Genomic DNA, 17,556 nt, shown 5'->3' on the forward strand with positions numbered 1-17,556 from the left:
AAAAAAAAAAAATAGGCAGCACGGATATTAGCGTGGAGCGCTCTACAGTAATCTCAACCTACAGTCAATATCTCCTCATTACTTACCTCGTAGTCAACTGTAATGGGGAGACCCCCGGCCGGCCCATAGATTCGGGGTTTGCTCCGAAGTACTTTAAGACGAGATAGCTGCACCTTGAGATGGATGGGTGTGCAGATTTATTACGCCAACACCAGTCAATAAGGACAACTCCATGGTTTGGCAAAGGGTATCCGTTTAATGACAAGTACAAAAAACGGGGAGTCATGGCAATCAGCAGTGGTGTGATAGTCCGTCTCGCTTCAACTCCCCCGAACTTCATACAAACAGTAACATTTATACCCAAAACTCATCATAATCTGACGTGTAACACTCAAAGTTAACATGCAATTCTATTGGTTAGGAAAAGGTAACTTTACTATAGCTACTATATCTGTATAGGTAACGGAGTGAGAGGATTGGATAAACACTATCAAATGGGCGTCTCAGCCCTCCCTTCTAACATTACTCTAGTAGACATCACTATGAGTACGATTTCCCATTGGTTCTACTATTTATAGGACCCTAGATTATTTGGTCCATTGTGATTGGGTTGGCATCAACCCCATGCATACATTTTCCACTTTGCTTAGCAGCACGCAGAATGGTCAACCAGGTGCAGGGTGCCCCACGATTCACCCGGCCTCAATCCATCATTACTTTAGTGGCTATGTGTCAATTAGTTGGCTGTGGTCGGCCTCAAAACTGTGTCTTCTTGTCAGGAAAAGTTATGATATCTCTGTCTGGGCCGCTGCCAAACGTAGGTGTGAACCCATGCTTCTTCTTGCTCGGATGGTCACGTGCTACTACACTGTGAATTTGCCTCGTTTCTCTCAATTTGTGTATTTGATTTTCGTTTCACCCGCCACCTGCCTTCGCCTTCTTATCTCGATCCTTCAGAGGCAGGATATTCTGTTCTTAACTTCAATTAAAAGTAACTACTGTTCATAGCTTCCATTGGTATGACCTTGGCTTCCCCGGCACAAGCTGCCTCTGCCGAGTTTCGATTCAGCCTTCTTTCCTTGTGTTTGCTAGAATATGGATCTTCTTGCGTTTGGCCTATAATAACCTGGGTTGGTTCTGCTTTTAGTGCAAAGTGGACTAGCACTTATATGCCATGCTTCGTTTTTGAGGTAGATTGTGTACAATGGTGCTTGCCGCTCTATTCTTCTACTTAGCATTGCAAGCCGCACTGCTTTCTTAGCTTTCTTGCGGTTACAAGCATATGTACAGGCATTAGCTGGTTGAATATCTTCATCCTTTTCACAGCTTAAGCTTCTTTGCATTTTAACATCGCTTTCTTCTTCTAGGGTCATGATATCCTTAGTCATGGCGTTTTGTCTTTTCGTGTCATCCTTTGGTCGTCATTTCTTCTATGGGTGTGTTAGTCCAGGCCCTTGTGACGTTACCATTCGTCTTCCATTAAGGACTTTTTGGTTTCTTCCTGGACAGTACTTAAGCAATCTTCATTTAGTTTCATTTGCTGGTAGGGTTTTCTCAATGGGTACCTTACTGTCCATGGTTGTCTGGTTATTGGTACTTCAATAGGTATTGTTCTTCTGATAGGCACTGGGCAGAGCCCTACTGCGACTCTCTGCTGGTTTATTTTCTCATCATACATCACATATTTTGGTGCAAATGTTCCTGGTACTCCAAAATGGGCGATGGGAGTGCAGGCTTTATTTGGGACCTCCTCAACACTCCCCCCTCTGGTCGATTCATCAACCACTTCCGCTTCCTCTTTTGGATTCATCTTACTTGGTTGTTCTGTATTCATCTTCACTTCATCTTCTGGGTTCATTTCTTCTTCATCTTCTGGGTTTGTACACAATGGTTTGAAGAAGTGTCTCCTTGGAGTCCATATTTTTATCACTCCTCTCAGGCTTCCTGCTGTCTTTACATGTTCGTCTTTGTTCCATGTCATCAGCTGACATTGTCCATTTGGGCTGCAGTAAATCCATGTTCCTTCATAATTTCTGCGTTTTCTGGGATAAAGAAACTTTGTACCTTCTTGTGTGTGCTTGCTACCCTTCACAAAGTCTCTTATTTCTTCATCAGTCAGATCTCTGGGCTTCCATTCTGGTTTGACATCAGTCATGATCTTCATCCATATGGCTTTCTTCATGAAAACAGTGATCCAAACCAGCTGTCATCATCAACTTCATCGGTTTCATTGATCATCTGGTTCTGCAGGTTTGTCAGCATACTTATAGCTTCTGTTAAAGTTCCATTTTCCTCGTCGTGAGAAGGTATAAACGTGCAACATCATTCTCCTATTTTTACACGAACTCCTCCATCCGTAGCTGTGATCATGTCAAGTACATATCTGTTCTGGAGAGTCATCAGTCGGTTGGTTCTTAACTCTCCCTTGATTGCATTGAATCCTTTTATTGTCGTGTTGATGGTTTGCAGTAACTCCCATCTGGTTATCTGCAACCATTTAGTATTTACTCCAACTTGGATTTGTGGCATGAAAATCATTGCGAACACTGATGAGGTGAGGCTGAACAGCCTGTGTTCATATGAGATTGCATGAATGCTTCTTCTGATTTAGCAGAGAAGTAATTCTCTCTCTTCATTTGGGTTATCAGTCCCACAGATCTCTTCTTCCTCTGGGGAGCATCTGCTTTCGGAAAACTGTCAATATTCAGGTCACTTTCCGGGATTACTAATGCTGGAGCGTGGACGTTCACTATTGTGCAAATACCTCCCCAGTTTTTCGGCAGTCTGATGTATGCTTTGGGTCCACATGCCCAATAATGATCCATGATCACTGCAGTACCATGAGTTATTCCTGAAATTTGTCCGCAGTTTTGCTTCTCCCCCATTTTTCTTGTGCCATTGTTCCTGAAGCACAATTTTGGACTTTCTAGTGGCACTATCTGCAAGGGTCCTCCTCTGTCTTCGACCCATGTTAGTCATTTTGTAAGTTTAGGCCATAGTAGTTTGCACAGTCTTTGTGAGTTTTCAATTGCCTCCTTGCAGGCTCTGAGGACCATCCATGCTCTGCAGATCACTACTCCTTTTTCCCATCCGTCTGGTGAAAGCACTGTTCCCCTAATCTGCATTTGGCCTCTGTTTTTCCAATTTTGAGCCTCTTCTGGAGTTTTTCCTTGGACATTTAGTTTTGGGTTCACTTCCCATCTTATTCCTGCTCCTTTAACTCCAGGCTTCTCGTACATGATCACATGATTCCTAGTGTGAGCTCTGTTTCTCGTCTTAATGGCCCAAACATAATCATCTTCATCTGTATAAGCTGTTTCAGTTGCCCATATCAATGAGGCATCACTTCCCATGAACTGGCCTCTGGTATTGCACATTGCTATGTGTGAGAGACAGTGTGCTGTCGGGACATCGATTTCTACAGCCACGAAGATCTTGGACTTCCCCATGCTGTACGGTAGAAGTGCACAAACAAATTATTTTTCTTCTGAATTTCGTCTTCCAACTTCTTTCATGTGCAGGTACTAAATGTTGTTTCTCAGATGTGCTGTGCTGTCCAGGTAGTCGTTTAGTTTATTGCCATCTTCATGCATGCTTCTCTTGATTCTTAAGGTTTTCCTGTAGTTCGCTATAACTACATCTCTGAATGCCTCTGTATGGCTTTTTCTTCCTGGAGGACCCTCGGGTATACTGATCCATGGTGCAGGTCTCTTCATCTGCGCCATTTGAGTGGACAGGAGTCTGGCAGCTCTTTCCTGGTCCTCGTGCTTCTTTTCTCTGCTGCGTGCAAATGCCCATGCCAACCAGCCGGACACTGGTCCGGTATATGGCTGTATTGTAGACCTGGTACTTCTCCCTTGTGTTAAAATATGTGTGCTTGGCAATACAGTCTCTGCTGTTTTGTTCTTCATTTCCTCTTGTAGTTTCCTCGCTCTGGCTATGTATGGGAATAGTAAGTCTACTAACATTTGCGTCCTTGCAGAGAGTTTTTCTGAGTTGGCCCTTGTTTTCTCAAGAGTTTTTGATATGACTGCTTCTGTTGGTCTTTCTCTTAATTCTTCTTGTTTTCTCTAACCATCTTCTGTGAAGTTCCTTATGGCAGGCAGTCTCATCTTCTCTGCTGCTTTCCTTTGTGGTTCTGTGGTCATTGACACTAGGCCTGTTTTGTGTACATTCAGTGTTTGTGTGCGTATAGTTGTCAGTGATTTTACTTCATTCACCTCTTGCCAACCCTGTTTCTGGCTTTTCTTTTCATTCATTACCACAAGTGTGTGCGTATTGTTGCTAATTACATCCATTTTGAGTTTAGTCACTCCACCATCAGATCTTCTATGGACTGGAATGACTATATAAGGTCTGGGTTTCATGCGTGTATCATCAGGGGGGTGCACTGAAATTGGAACGCTTTGTGCACCAATAAAGAATGCAGTTCTGATTGTTAATGACAGTGAGATAATGATGAATATAATACATAATTAATGTATGCCCTTATAGGTCAGTCAGCAACATTTGCTTCCAGAGAAGCGGGGGTGCCTCTCTGCTTGTGGGAGGACCAGGTTGCTGCTCTGGACCCCCATCTCGATCATTCGCCAAATGTCAATGTTGTTATTCCCTTAACCAATATCGTCTTTCGAGTTCTGTGTTTAGGAGTGTCTGGTGCTTCAAAGTGTCCCCCATCTTGCGAGTGACAATTGTCTCTTATTTCAGGATACAGTTCCTTTGCTAGACTATGGGAAAAATCAAATGAAGTAATACTTCAATATTCCCTTTACTGTGCATGTTCAAAGTAGGTAAGCTCCCAGTCCACCCCTCCAATCTGCTTCAGTCCAGAGGACATGTCAGACACTGATCAGTATGAGAAGAATAGGAACGAAAAATAACAGGTATAACAAGTGAAGTTCTTAACACTGCTTCCTCGATCTGTCCCTCGGTGGAAAGTTTTTAGAGTCTCCTCAGATAATCTCTCTGATGGTTGGAAAGTTCCACTTGGAGTATGATTCCATGCAGGAACATTCCCATCTGTGCGACATTAGCTGGATCTCTGATGAAGGTGAGGACGTCAACATCGATATGTCTTCCCATTAGCTCTGGGAAGTCAGTGACTAGGCAAAAGAGGACATTGTGTGCCAATCTGCTGTCTTCTGGTGACAGGGACATCTGTCCTGTCTTGCTGGGTTCAGGATTATATGTTTTTTCCTTGATGTAAACAATGTCTGCACTGTCCGGTCACGTGGAGTGCAACTAAAATGACTATCTTATTTGTTTGCTGGGTATCGAAAAAATGTGAGTGTGTCTGTCGTTCTTCCAATAAGAGTTGGACAGTCTTCGATTATGCGAAAGAACAGTGTGTTGACAAGCCCATTTATTTCCGCCTGTGTTGGGAACATTTGATTCTTTCTCACTGTACTCCGGGAGTAGGATAAGTTCTTCGGCAATGACAGTGAGGAGATGTCTTATTGTCTTTTCGTATTCAGGATCTTGTAAAAAGTCTGTGACACTGGTGAGCCTCCCTACCAGTGACGGGTATGATCTTAGCACTAGATTGAAATAGGTGACCACATCCTTTGTGATGTCTCTACTGTGGGACACCATAAGGGATACCAAATAGGGTTTCGGTGTGGAAAGAATCTGGGTACTGTATTTTCTTCCAATTTATGTGTCCTCGATCAAAATTTGGCATATCCTTTCTAATCAAGGCTTCAGCGTGCCTCAGTACAAAGTCAACAGACTATGTTGTGGGTTACACATGCAATTTTCTTCTTCACCCTGCAATTAGGATGCACAGAGTGTCTGTTTTTATGTCCTTATCCCCTTTTTGCTTAGAGGAATGTCCAAAATGAAGCCACAACTTTTTGCACAAAAGTTCTTTGTCTAGCTGGTCATGCGTCCTTCTTCCTCATCATGGATCTCGTCTGCACATGCTGTGGTTCTTCCCCATTGCTCGTCAATTCCTCTCGTTGGGGTGCAGGCAGGGGGCCTTCTCCGATGTAGGGTTTGATATCACTGAGAAGAATCCATGCTCTCCTGCCCTGTAGCTTCACAGCGGACGGAGTGCAGTCCTCTACGTTAAAAGGACCGTTGAATGTTGGCTCGTCCCACCTTTACCTTGTATGTTTTTTCACAAGGACGGCATCTCCAGGGAAGACGAGTGGAACACGTAGACCTTGAACTGAATCTGATGTAGTGTCTCCTTCTGTGTTCTGTGCTGCAAGGCACCCTTTTCGTCGTCGCTGCAGCTGGTCTGAAATAACAGTAAGGCAAGATGTCATACAGTTCAAATAGTTTCGCATTTCCAACCCTAAAACCTCTCCTGTTGACTGAGCATCACATCTAGCTCTATCTCAGGTTGTTAGGGGAGTTCTCATTCTTTTTCCTGTGGCTATCTTGTGTGGCGTAAAATGTTGGTCGGACCCTGGTTGGTTCCGAAGTGCATACAGTGCCAATGGAATGCAGTGCAGCCATCCCTTCTTTAGAGTAAGTGTCAGGATTAGTCAGGCGAGTACAAAGGCAGCGAATATGGCAAGGGAAATGTGCACTAAATTACACAGTGAATAGCTTCGAATTAAACTACGTGCACACAGGAACGACGACTCATGTATGCTAGAACCCAGGAGTGCAAATAGAGTGTGACAACAAACCCAATATATGAAAAGGGATGTGGGGTAAGCAACTGACCGCGAGGAAAGTCGGCAAGCGCCTCACCCCCAATTGCTGTTACAGGTACTGACAGCGCTAAACCCACGTGGAGGGCAAGCAATGACAGGATCTGTGAACTAACACTCTTGGTGGTATTAAATAAGGGAACTAAAGAACTGTACTCACGAGGACGAGATAAACCTCTTGAATGTCAGCTAGCCCACGAATCCTGTTGATGAAACTGGGACCCAGATAGTCTATAACAGCAATGGGAGGAAAACTAAATACCTAAGTTGGAATAGTGATTACAAATTAGTGAGGAAAACATAAGCATTAACACAGGAGCTAGCTACAACCGCACACCACACCTAATAATCAAATGGGAAATAAATGCAGAAGTGCAATGGAGAACATGGAATGGATCCCAATAGAAAGTAAGGATCAGGAGCAGGGAAAAACGAAATAACCAATGCAAACTTCTCCCTACCCCTCCAAGGAAAAGACAGGAAGCTAATCTAAGAGGAAGGCTAAGGCATACGGGTTTACAGCAGCAAAGGACAGAGTCAAAGAAATATAGAACACAAACAAACTGGGCTGCATCTAAAAGGGGAAAGCACTGAGAAATGCTGCCTGCAAACAGAGGAAGACAAAATGGGAATCAAGGGAGCAGAAATCAATTAGCGTATGAATCCGAAATTCAGGGCGGAGGAACAAGAAAACAGGAACTAGGAACTAGGCACAAAAGCTAAGATCAAGGAAAAAAGGGACTAGTCACAACAGGAAACACTGCAACGATGACCAGCGCTGGACTGAAGTAAGACTGAGGCTTTTAAAGCTGCTTAACGAGCACACGCCTCAGGTGTGCTGATTGCTGCACCTGCAGCCACAGCTGTTGCCTATCCTCCACCCAACCTTGTCCTGCAAGGGTGGAGGTGGAGCAGTGGGCCAGGCATTCTGGGAAGCATAGTCATTTGGTTAAAGAAGCATGCTGGCTGCCAAAAACCTGGAATGGATCCGGAAGGGAAGTAGCTTGGAAAATAGGGATTTAGCGCTCCCAATTCATCACAGCACTGTAGCATAAGGTTCGGAGGAAAGGTCCAGTAGGGAATAAACCCCAAATCATGCCCCCAAGTGGTGGGAACGGGAGCGAAGGGAGCGAGTCGTGACAGTATACCCCCTCCTACGGCCGTCTTCGGGTGCCCGCCACCCGCACGAGACATCTTCTTTCCATGATGGGAGTGCTTTTTCTTTGGAGGTGGCACTGATGGAAATGGTGGCCTGTGGGCAAAGGCAGATGGACTTCCATGATAGGAGTGCTTTGTCTTTGGAGGTGGTACTGATGGAAACGGTGGCTTCTGGTGAGGAAGAGACTCATGGTTCGAAGAAAGGCATGAAGGACTTGCAGGACCTGAAGCAGAGTTGGAAGGTCCAGGAAGCTCAGTCACTGGGAGTGGACCCTTATAAGTCTTTGAGGAGGGAGGCAGGCTGGTGCAACATGCCTTAGACAATGGTAGAAGCCCTGTTAGCCTTTCTGCCGAGAGTGGACATGTGGGAGGTGAGGAAATTGCTGGCTTCAGGAAAGGTTTATGTTCAGCCATTAGAGAAGGTGGCGGCTGAGGTAGAGGTTCAGATTTTCTTCTGTCATCCATCTGGGAAAAGGCTTGTGGTTGAAAGTGACTAAGGTTTGACTGCACATGTTCTACGCCTTGGAGACCTGAAAGTCCAATGGGTTGTACAAGGCTGGTACTCCTGGTGACAGTCGTGTGACCACCTTGTTGCACGTGGGATACAACAGCAGGGACGTTTGGCATACTGATAGGAGTGATAGACGCAGTACTTGGTATTTCAGGCACACTCGCAGAAGGAGCAATAACAGACACATTTTGAACTGCAGCAGTCATTTCCTTCCTTTGGCTACTAGCACCCAACTGGTGCTTCTTGGTGGAATTCTGTTGCACAAGTCCTGTAGGTAATACGCCGGTCTGCACCACCCCCTGTGCACACCCAGGTGAGTGGTTCTGACTCACCACTTGGTCCAGCTTGATGACTCTGAAGCAGGAGCTGGCAAAAGTCTCAAACTCTGATGCTGCATTTTTAGGAGGCTCTGATGCTAAAGTGAAGCAGTTGGGAGAATCGTCTTGTGGAAAAGGCAGGCATTCTGGTGCTCCTCCTGAAGCAAAAGAAAGGCAAGCTAGACGTTCATCGACAGTAAATGGTTGGGATTCAGGAGGAATCGCTGGAGCAGAAGAAAATACAGCAGGATCTGATGGTGTAGACAGGTATACCTCTGATATTGGCAACGAGGCTAAGCAGGATACAGGCGTCTCATGAACTGAAGGCAAATACTCAGTATACTCCGGGACTGAAGACATGCACTTTTGATGGATTACCGGAGGCTCTAAAGCTGAAGGATGATCTGCAGGATGAGTCACTGTAGCTGAAGACAGGCAGGCCAGGGGAAACCTTGAGGCTGAAGGCATGCAAGCTGAAGCAATCTCAGTTGCTGGATACAAACATGTCCAGGTCTTTGGGACTGGCTCTTGAGTAAATGGCAGACATGGCAGCGGTTCATTGGTTGAAGACACGTGTGCCAAAGATGACTGCAGGGCTGTGGATTGGATCATAGAAGAGTCAATGGTTGTAGGAGGACAGACAGAAGTCTCAGAAGTTGACAGACACATTGGTGGCTCAGGAATGGAGGGCACCTTTAGGGCAGTAGACTCCTTGGCACCAGTAACCAAAGACTGAGCTGTGCCCTTGCAGTCCCTTTCTTTAGTGGGTGACACAGAGTCTCTTTCTTTGTAGAAGTCAAAATCAACCAGTGGAATCACCATAGTAAAGTCTCTGTTAATCAGGATTTCGTCAATTGTCCATTCCTCTGTTTTAGCTTCTGAAAGAGGCAGATTATCAATCAACAGTTCAGGAATCGCCTGCCGGTTTTTTGGTTCTGTATACTGTGGAATGAGTCCATCAGAACATGAAATCTGTACTGTCTCTGACTGTTCGTATTGATCAGAATTGGCAGAAGGAAGAGTGAACCCAGAGGTAACATCGTTTTCCACATCAGCTTTAACATCTACTTCAGTCTCAGCAGCTGTATCAAGAGCAGGGCCTAAGCCTACTGTAGTGACTGAATCTGTGTATGCCACCATTGTGGATTGTGTTTGGAAATCAGAAGCGTGTATGTGTGCTAGCTCAGAATTATGACAAACTGCTACACAGGAAATTTTAGGTAAAGGAGTGGCTTGTAAATCTTCAGCTAACTGCAATCCCTGACAAACAGCAGAACAATTGTTAGAAACTGTGCCCAGATTAAGCGCTGTGCTAGACGAAAGACCTTCACTCCCAATAGATCTAACATATTGACAAATATCATGGTTTACCAAAGTGTCTGCACTCAGGGGCTGAACAGTGTTCACTTCCTCAACATCAACAGATAAAGTCTGAGGTGTATTCAGTAAAGAGTGCAAGGTTTTATTCTCCTCTTGTAAAGAAATGAATTCTTGTCTTAACTCCTCAAGCTTAGCTCTTAGCATACCCTGCATTAACTGTACATCACTATCAGTAGGCACAGGGGGAGGCATAGTGGCATCAGGGCTGGATCCTGCACTAGCAATCTGGATGTGCACCGATTGTGCATTGTCCTCTACTGCTTTCAGGTTCTGAGATTTATACTTTCTCTTACTAACTTGGTCTGTGTTTCCCTTAAGCAAACTATTGACATTAGACCTCTTGGCATTAGGGACTACAGTATGTACTTGTGCAAAAGAGTATGCTTTAGACTGAGGGTAGAAAACAGAAGTTATGCAAGGAACCCCTCCATTCTTTATGTTTGTACCATGAAACTGTTCTATCTGAGGTGAAGCACAACTGGAATCATGGGGTTCAACAACAGAGGTACTCTTGTATAATAAGTCTAACAGTGTGTTGTTTTCTGCGGCTAAGGCTTGCGCTGACATAGAATCTGGATCAAAACAAAAGACAGAACTAGGATCAGGCAATGTAGGATGTGCCATCCTATGGGGAAAAATACTTTGCACGTTAATGCCCATTCGTGACAAGGAGTTAATTTAAGTCAGGACTAGTGATTTGATTGTCACAGGTAAATGTAGGGGAAGCTTTCTGTACAAACTTGTTAGAGGCCTTGCTGCCTTTCTTTCTTAAACTTGCCATATTCAATGGGAATTTTGGGCTGGTCATTCTGTCAGGATTAATCAGGCGAGTACAAAGGCAGCGAATATGGCAAGGGAAATGTGCACTTAATCACACAGTGAATAGCTTCGAATTAAACTACGTGCACACAGGAACAACGACTCATGTATGATAGAACCCAGGAGTGCAAATAGAGTGTGACAACAAACCCAATATATGAAAAGGGATGTGGGGTAAGCACCTGACCGCGAGGAAAGTCGGCAAGCGCCTTACCCCCAATTGCTGTTACAGGTACTGACAGCGCTAAACCCACGTGGAGGGCAAGCAATGACAGGATCTGTGAACTAACACTCTTGATGGTATTAAATAAGGGAACTAAAGAACTGTACTCATGAGGACGAGATAAACCTCTTGAATGTCAGCTAGCCCACGAATCCTGTTGATGAAACTGGGACCCAGAAAGGCTATAACAGCAATGGGAGGAAAACTAAATACCTAAGTTGGAATAGTGATTACAAATTAGTGAGGAAAACATAAGCATTAACACAGGATCTAGCTACAACCGCACACCACACCTAATAATCAAATGGGAAATAAATGCAGAAGTGCAATGAGAACATGGAATGGATCCCAATAGAAAGTAAGGATCAGGAGCAGGGAAAAACGAAATAACCAATGCAAACTTCTCCCTACCCCTCCAAGGAAAAGACAGGAAGCTAATCTAAGAGGAAGGCTAAGGCATACGGGTTTACAGCAGCAAAGGACAGAGTCAAAGAAATATAGAACACAGAAAAACTGGGCTGCATCTAAAAGGGGAAAGCACTGAGAAATGCTGCCTGCAAACAGAGGAAGACAAAATGGGAATCAAGGCAGCAGAAATCAATTAGCGCATGAATCCAAAATTCAGGGCGGAGGAACAAGAAAACAGGAACTAGGAACTAGGTACAAAAGCTAAAATCAAGGAAAAAGGGACTAGTCACAACAGGAAACACTGCAACGATGACCAGCGCTGGACTGAAGTAAGACTGAGGCTTTTAAAGCTGCTTAACGAGCACACGCCTCAGGTGTGCTGATTGCTGCACCTGCAGCCACAGCTGTTGCCTATCCTCCACCCAACCTTGTCCTGCAAGGGTGGAGGTGGAGCAGTGGGCCAGGCATTCTGGGAAGCATAGTCATTTGGTTAAAGAAGCATGCTGGCTGCCAAAAACCTGGAATGGATCCGGAAGGGAAGTAGCTTGGAAAATAGGGATTTAGCGCTCCCAATTCATCACAGCACTGTAGCATAAGGTTCGGAGGAAAGGTCCAGTAGGGAATAAACCCCAAATCATGCCCCCAAGTGGTGGGAACGGGAGCGAAGGGAGCGAGTCGTGACAGTAAGCTTCAACTTGGCTATCCTTTCCTTTAACAAGACGTTGAGCTTCTCACAGATCCCATTACCTTGCGAATGATACGCTGACGAGAACTTGTGCTTTATACCAAGCAGCAAGCTAATCTGCTCAAATATTGAATTAACAAAGTGAGGGCCATTATCTGATCTCATGACTTCGCACACCCCCCACCTTGGGAAGACTTCACTCACTAAAAATGTGGCCGCACAGGTAGAGTCTGGGTGTGTGAATGGACCTGCCTCTACCCATCTAGAGAATGGACACACCACAACAATTAAGTGTCTGTACCCGTTGCATACTTGAATCATGTCGATGTAATCGACGTGCAAGTGCTGAAAAGGCCCATTTGGCCTGGGGATGACTCCTCTCATTACCTTTAATGTGTGCCCAGCAGTGAATTGCTGGCAGATCATGCAGTTCACCTTAAAAAAATGCAACATGCTCTGCCAAATTCGATATGAACCAGTCTTTCACAAGCGTTGCTGCTAGATTCTCCTTTGTCATATGGGCTGGGTAATGTAGTTGTTCCAGCGTTATTTTTAATAGGGCTACAGGCATTGCTGGTTTACCAGTGCTCTCTTGTCTCCACAAGCTGTCAGAGGGGTTTAAAGAACACCCTTGACGTTTCCACAGGTTTTTCTCTTCCTTCAGTGCCTTCACTTGGAGTTCCATTAACTGTGTTTGCCCCAAATTGCTGTAACCCTCAGGTGCGGTTCGTGTAATCAACATTCTTTCATTGTACAGGCGACTTCCACTTCCATAATCGTCTCACTTTTGGTTGTCATACGCTTGGCTTCCGTGTCTTCTGCTTGGTTTCCGCGTGAGCCAAAATCTGCCCCCTTGGTGTGGGCGGCACATTTCACAACCGCTATACCTACTAGGAGCTGTAGTGGCTTAATCAGCCTGTCCAATAAGGGTGCGTGCTGCACTGACGTGCTGTCTGCTCGGAGGTAACCCCTCCTTTTCCAGCCTGCTAAGCCTGCGTGCACTGTTGACGTCACATAGCCAGAGTCACTGTACACAGTTAATTATTGGTCTGCGTGATTCTCAATGGCGAGTATCAACGGCAATAATTCTGCAGCCTGTGCTGAATGAGATGGTATTGGAGCACAAAGAAGCACTCGAAACTCTCCATTCGCTGTGTGCTTTATCACAGCAACGCCTATGTATCTTTGCCCATCACTTTGGTTGATTCTAGAAGACACGTCAATAAAGACGATCTCTCCTCCTGCCAAGGCATTTTCTTTTACCCTGGGAATTTCATCATAGAATTCTTCATAATTCGCGCAGTCATGTATCGGCTCTCCCTCAGTGACTGTTATGCTCACCTGACTCCCACGGAGGCGCAGGTCTGGTTTGGAGTGTTGTTGCTTCTTCTATGGTGAAGCGCAGGACCCGGAAGATGGACTGGACCGGACCTTCGAATCTGGCTTGTCTGGCTCGCAGGAATATCTTTCTGTATGTGAAAAGGGAGTTTTAACTATCTGCGGGAGAAAGTATAAGCCTCCCGCTCCCTTCTCACCCCTCTACGAAACCCTCCTGCGACCCCCACGTGAAGTCTCACCTTAGGGTTTGAAAGGTTGAGCTCTCCATCCTGCTTCTCATGCAGGGGCGCGTTGTATCGAGTTACTTCACTGGGATTTTGATTGTAGAGGGTTCAAGTTTTGTTTTCCCGGTTTAGTACCGTAAGGATTCTGTTAATGAGTATGATTCCGCAATAATAATTGTTCGTTGTCTCTTTTTCAGGTGCGGAAACTATTCCGAGAAGAGCTGTGGAACCGAAGAATGAGACTCTGGTGAGCTTGATGAGAGTTCTCTCAGTGTCCTTGTATCAATGCGCTCACTAACGCTGATGTCTTTTTTCCCCATAGGGGCCAGGGTCTGGAAATGCCAGGATGCGGCACCGACCCGAAATTAAGTTGGAATAACCCAACAGGTAAGCTTTGTAATGGAAATTAAGGTTTCCTTGTTTTCTTTCCCCTCTCACCTTTATTCTTGTCTTTTTCTCCCTAGGCGCGGTGATGTGGCTGCGAGTCCAGATGTCGCCGTAGAACATGGTGGTACCTTGTACAGGTGAGTGAGATGCAGCGCTGCAGCGATCGATGCAATGTGCTTTTAAATGGATGTCTTCCTTTTCAGGACCGTAGGCGAGATGTCTCCCGAATGCGGATTTAGCAGGTAAGGACTCTTCTTTACCCTTTTCTCTTCTCTTCTCTCTTTGCAGGTGTTCCAGGATGCTGGCAGGAGTGGCAGAAGACAGAATGCAGGAGCAAACACGGTGAGCGTCCAGCTGCTAGATGCAGAACAACGCGAAGCGTGAGTTGCTGCTTGGGCGTGGCTTAAATAGCCTTCAAAGTAGTTCCAGGTATGTATCCTTCCTCTCGGGTATGTATTCCTCCCCTGACCACACCCGTGTGGTTAAGTAGTTCCAAAGATAAAGTAGTCCCATTCAGGCCTCAGAAGGCCTGGATGTTGCAGCATGGTCTGCATCAGGTAAATTAACACTAAGCACCTTTAACACAAAGTCCCCTTTTATGAGCCTGCCGCCTATGGCGCCAGGACTGTGGCCCGATATGAGCCTGGCGCCAAAGGCGCCAGGACTGAGTCCAAAGAGCCCCTACTTGAGGCTGGTGTGACTTCCCTTGAAGACATGATGTCTGCCTCTGGGGTAGCTGGGTCTTGTCTGGCACCTTGGAGGTAGGCATCATGACAGTGACTGGCTCTGCAATGAACATAGCTCGGTTTACTATCTTACATCGGACTATTTTAATCAATGGGTTTGATATGATTACTTGATGAGAAGAAGCTCTCTGAGATGTCAATGTGCCCTTTGGTTTCTCTAGAATGGTAAATAATGAGAGCTTGACGTACAATGTCATTGAGCATCCCATTACAATGGTTGTCGCCTTCTCTATGGCGAACGCTGCGGCAGCTAAATGTTGTTCGAATGGGAAGTGGCCTCTCATTACTGTGTCCAGATTCCCACTGTAATAAGCCAGGTGCTTGTACCACAACAAGGTTCTTTGAGCGAGCACTGCCGTCATGACGCTGCCATTTGTGTGCGAAAACAAATAAAATTCCTCTGCATAATTGGGGATCCCTAGAACTGGAGCTGTGCAAATAGCTCTTTTGAGTTCAGCAAACCCTTTCTCCATGGCCTCAGACCATTCGGTCTTTTCTTTCCTTCTTTAGAGCATGAAGTAAAGGCTTAGTGTAAGAGCTGTAGTCGAGGACCCATGCCCTGACATAGTTGCATAGGCCTAAAAAGCTCTGGATCTGCTTTATCGGGTGTGATTTAGCCGTGTTCAATATGGCTTCAGCCCTTTCTGTGGTCACTCTCTTTCCTTCATGTGAAATCAGCTGGCCTATGTACAGCACTTCCTGTTGACAATATTGCAACTTTTCCTTGTCAACCTTATATCCTTTCTCAGCCAGTATAATCAGTAGTTGAATAGATAATCGTGCCTGCATTGCTTTTCTGTTGTGCTGCATATTAGGATGTCATCCACATATTGTAAGACAACACTTTTTAATGCAATATATCTTAAATCCATCTGCAGGACTCTGTTGAAAATAGAAGCAGACTCACAGTACCCCTGTGGCAGCCACGTACTTTTCAGACGCATTTGTCTGAACGTGAATGAAAATCACCGTGAAATATTTTGTCTCAACGGGTATATTGCATAATATTGTAGACGGGTTAGGGACTAGAGGGAACTCGGTCTCAACAATATTGTTTATTGGTCTAAGGTCTTGCACTAGCCTCCAAGACCCCCCCTTTTTTCCACAGGATACACTGACGTATTACATGGTCTGACGTCACTAAGATGCCCTGGTCCATCATGGCAGACATTGTCTTAAAAATCCCTTCATCTGCCTCTCTGGACATGGGATATTGTCATGCTTTGGGTAGAATTGCTCCTGGTTTTAATTTAATTTTCTCTTCACCCACCCCCTTCAAGAGGCTCCTGGTTTTAATTTCATTTTCTCTTCTCCCACCCCCTTCAAGAGTCATAGGGTCCTGTAGTCCATACTGACAGGCACTTTAGCTATATCGTCATCAAAATATTCAGGACGTTTTAGTGCCAACATCATGCTCTGAGGCACTTCTCTTTTAATCATCTTTTCCCAAAAGGTGAGACTCACTTCCACCATTGTCTCTCCCATTTCTGCTTGTTCTTCAAATAGATCGTCATCGGTGACGTCAGTCACTTGATATCTGTCAGGTTTCCTTAATTACTCTCATCAGGTTTCCTTTAATTACTGTTAGGCTCCCTTTAATTATTTCCCTTTATTTCTGTGTGGGTTTGGCTACTACACCATGAATTTGCCTCGTTTCTCTCAATTTGTGTATTTGATTTTCGTTTCACCCACCACCTGCCTTCGCCTTCTTATCACGATCCTTCAGAGGCAGAATATTCTGTTCTTAGCTTCAATTAAAAGTAACTACTGTTCATAGCTTCCACTGGTATGACCTTGGCTTCCCCGGCACAAGCTGCCTATGCCGAGTTTCAATTCAGCCTTCTTTCCTCGTGTTTGCTACAATATGAATCTTCTTGCGTTTGGCCTATAATAACCTGGGTTGGTTCTGCTTTTAGTGCAAAGTGGACTAGCACTTATATAACATGCTTCATTTTTGAGTTAGATTGTGTACAACGGCGATTGCCGCTCTATTCTTCTACTTAGCATAGCAAGCCGCACTGCTTTCTTAGCTTTCTTGTGGTTACAAGCATATGTACAGGCGTTAGCTGGTTGAATATATTCATCCTTTTCACAGCTTAAGCTCCTTAATATTTTAATATCGCTTTCTTCTTCTAGGTTCATGATATCCTTATTCATGGCGTTTTGTCTTTTCGCGTCATCCTTTGGTCTTCATTTCTTCTATGGGTGCGTTAGTCCAGGCCCTCGTGACGTCACCATTCGTCTTCCATTAAGGACTTTTGGGTTTCTTCCTGGACAGTACTTAAGCAACCTTAATTTCGTTTCATTTGCTGGTAGGGTTTTCTCAATGGGTTCCTTACTGTCCAGGGTTGTCTGGTTATTGGTACTTCAATAGGTATTGTTCTTCTGATAGGCACTGGGCAGAGCCCTACTGCGGCTGTCTGCTGGTTTATTTGCTCATCATACGTCACATATTTTGGTGCAAATGTTCCTGGTACTCCAGAATGGGCGATGGGAGTGCAGGCTTTATTTGGGACCTCCTCTACACCATTCTACAGCGTGCTTTGGTGGTCTGCTTCTGGCTCCTAGTTGCCTGGTGACCGTGTTCGCGATCACTGGCAGTGCTCCATGTCATGTGGATCCAGAGTCCTAGGGCCTCATTACGACCCTGGCGGAATAGGTTAACGGGCACCTCAAATGAATGTGGACCCGTTAAACC

General features: G+C 45.2%; 1 long non-coding RNA gene across 1 annotated transcript in view; it reads right to left on the reverse strand.

The window, feature by feature from the left end:
* Window positions 1-233: 233 nt before the first annotated feature.
* The window catches only part of LOC138580703 (uncharacterized), a 117,269-nt gene continuing 99,946 nt past the window's right edge, over window positions 234-17,556 (reverse strand). Inside the window, exon 2 of the long non-coding RNA XR_011304329.1 lies at window positions 234-6,241. This is a non-coding gene — a long non-coding RNA (uncharacterized lncRNA). The remainder of the gene's footprint in view (window positions 6,242-17,556) is intronic.

The sequence above is a fragment of the Ambystoma mexicanum genome, chromosome 3p (genome assembly GCF_040938575.1).
Source record: "Ambystoma mexicanum isolate Mex_15411 chromosome 3p, UKY_AmexF1_1, whole genome shotgun sequence".
Taxonomy (NCBI): Eukaryota; Metazoa; Chordata; class Amphibia; order Caudata; family Ambystomatidae; genus Ambystoma; species Ambystoma mexicanum.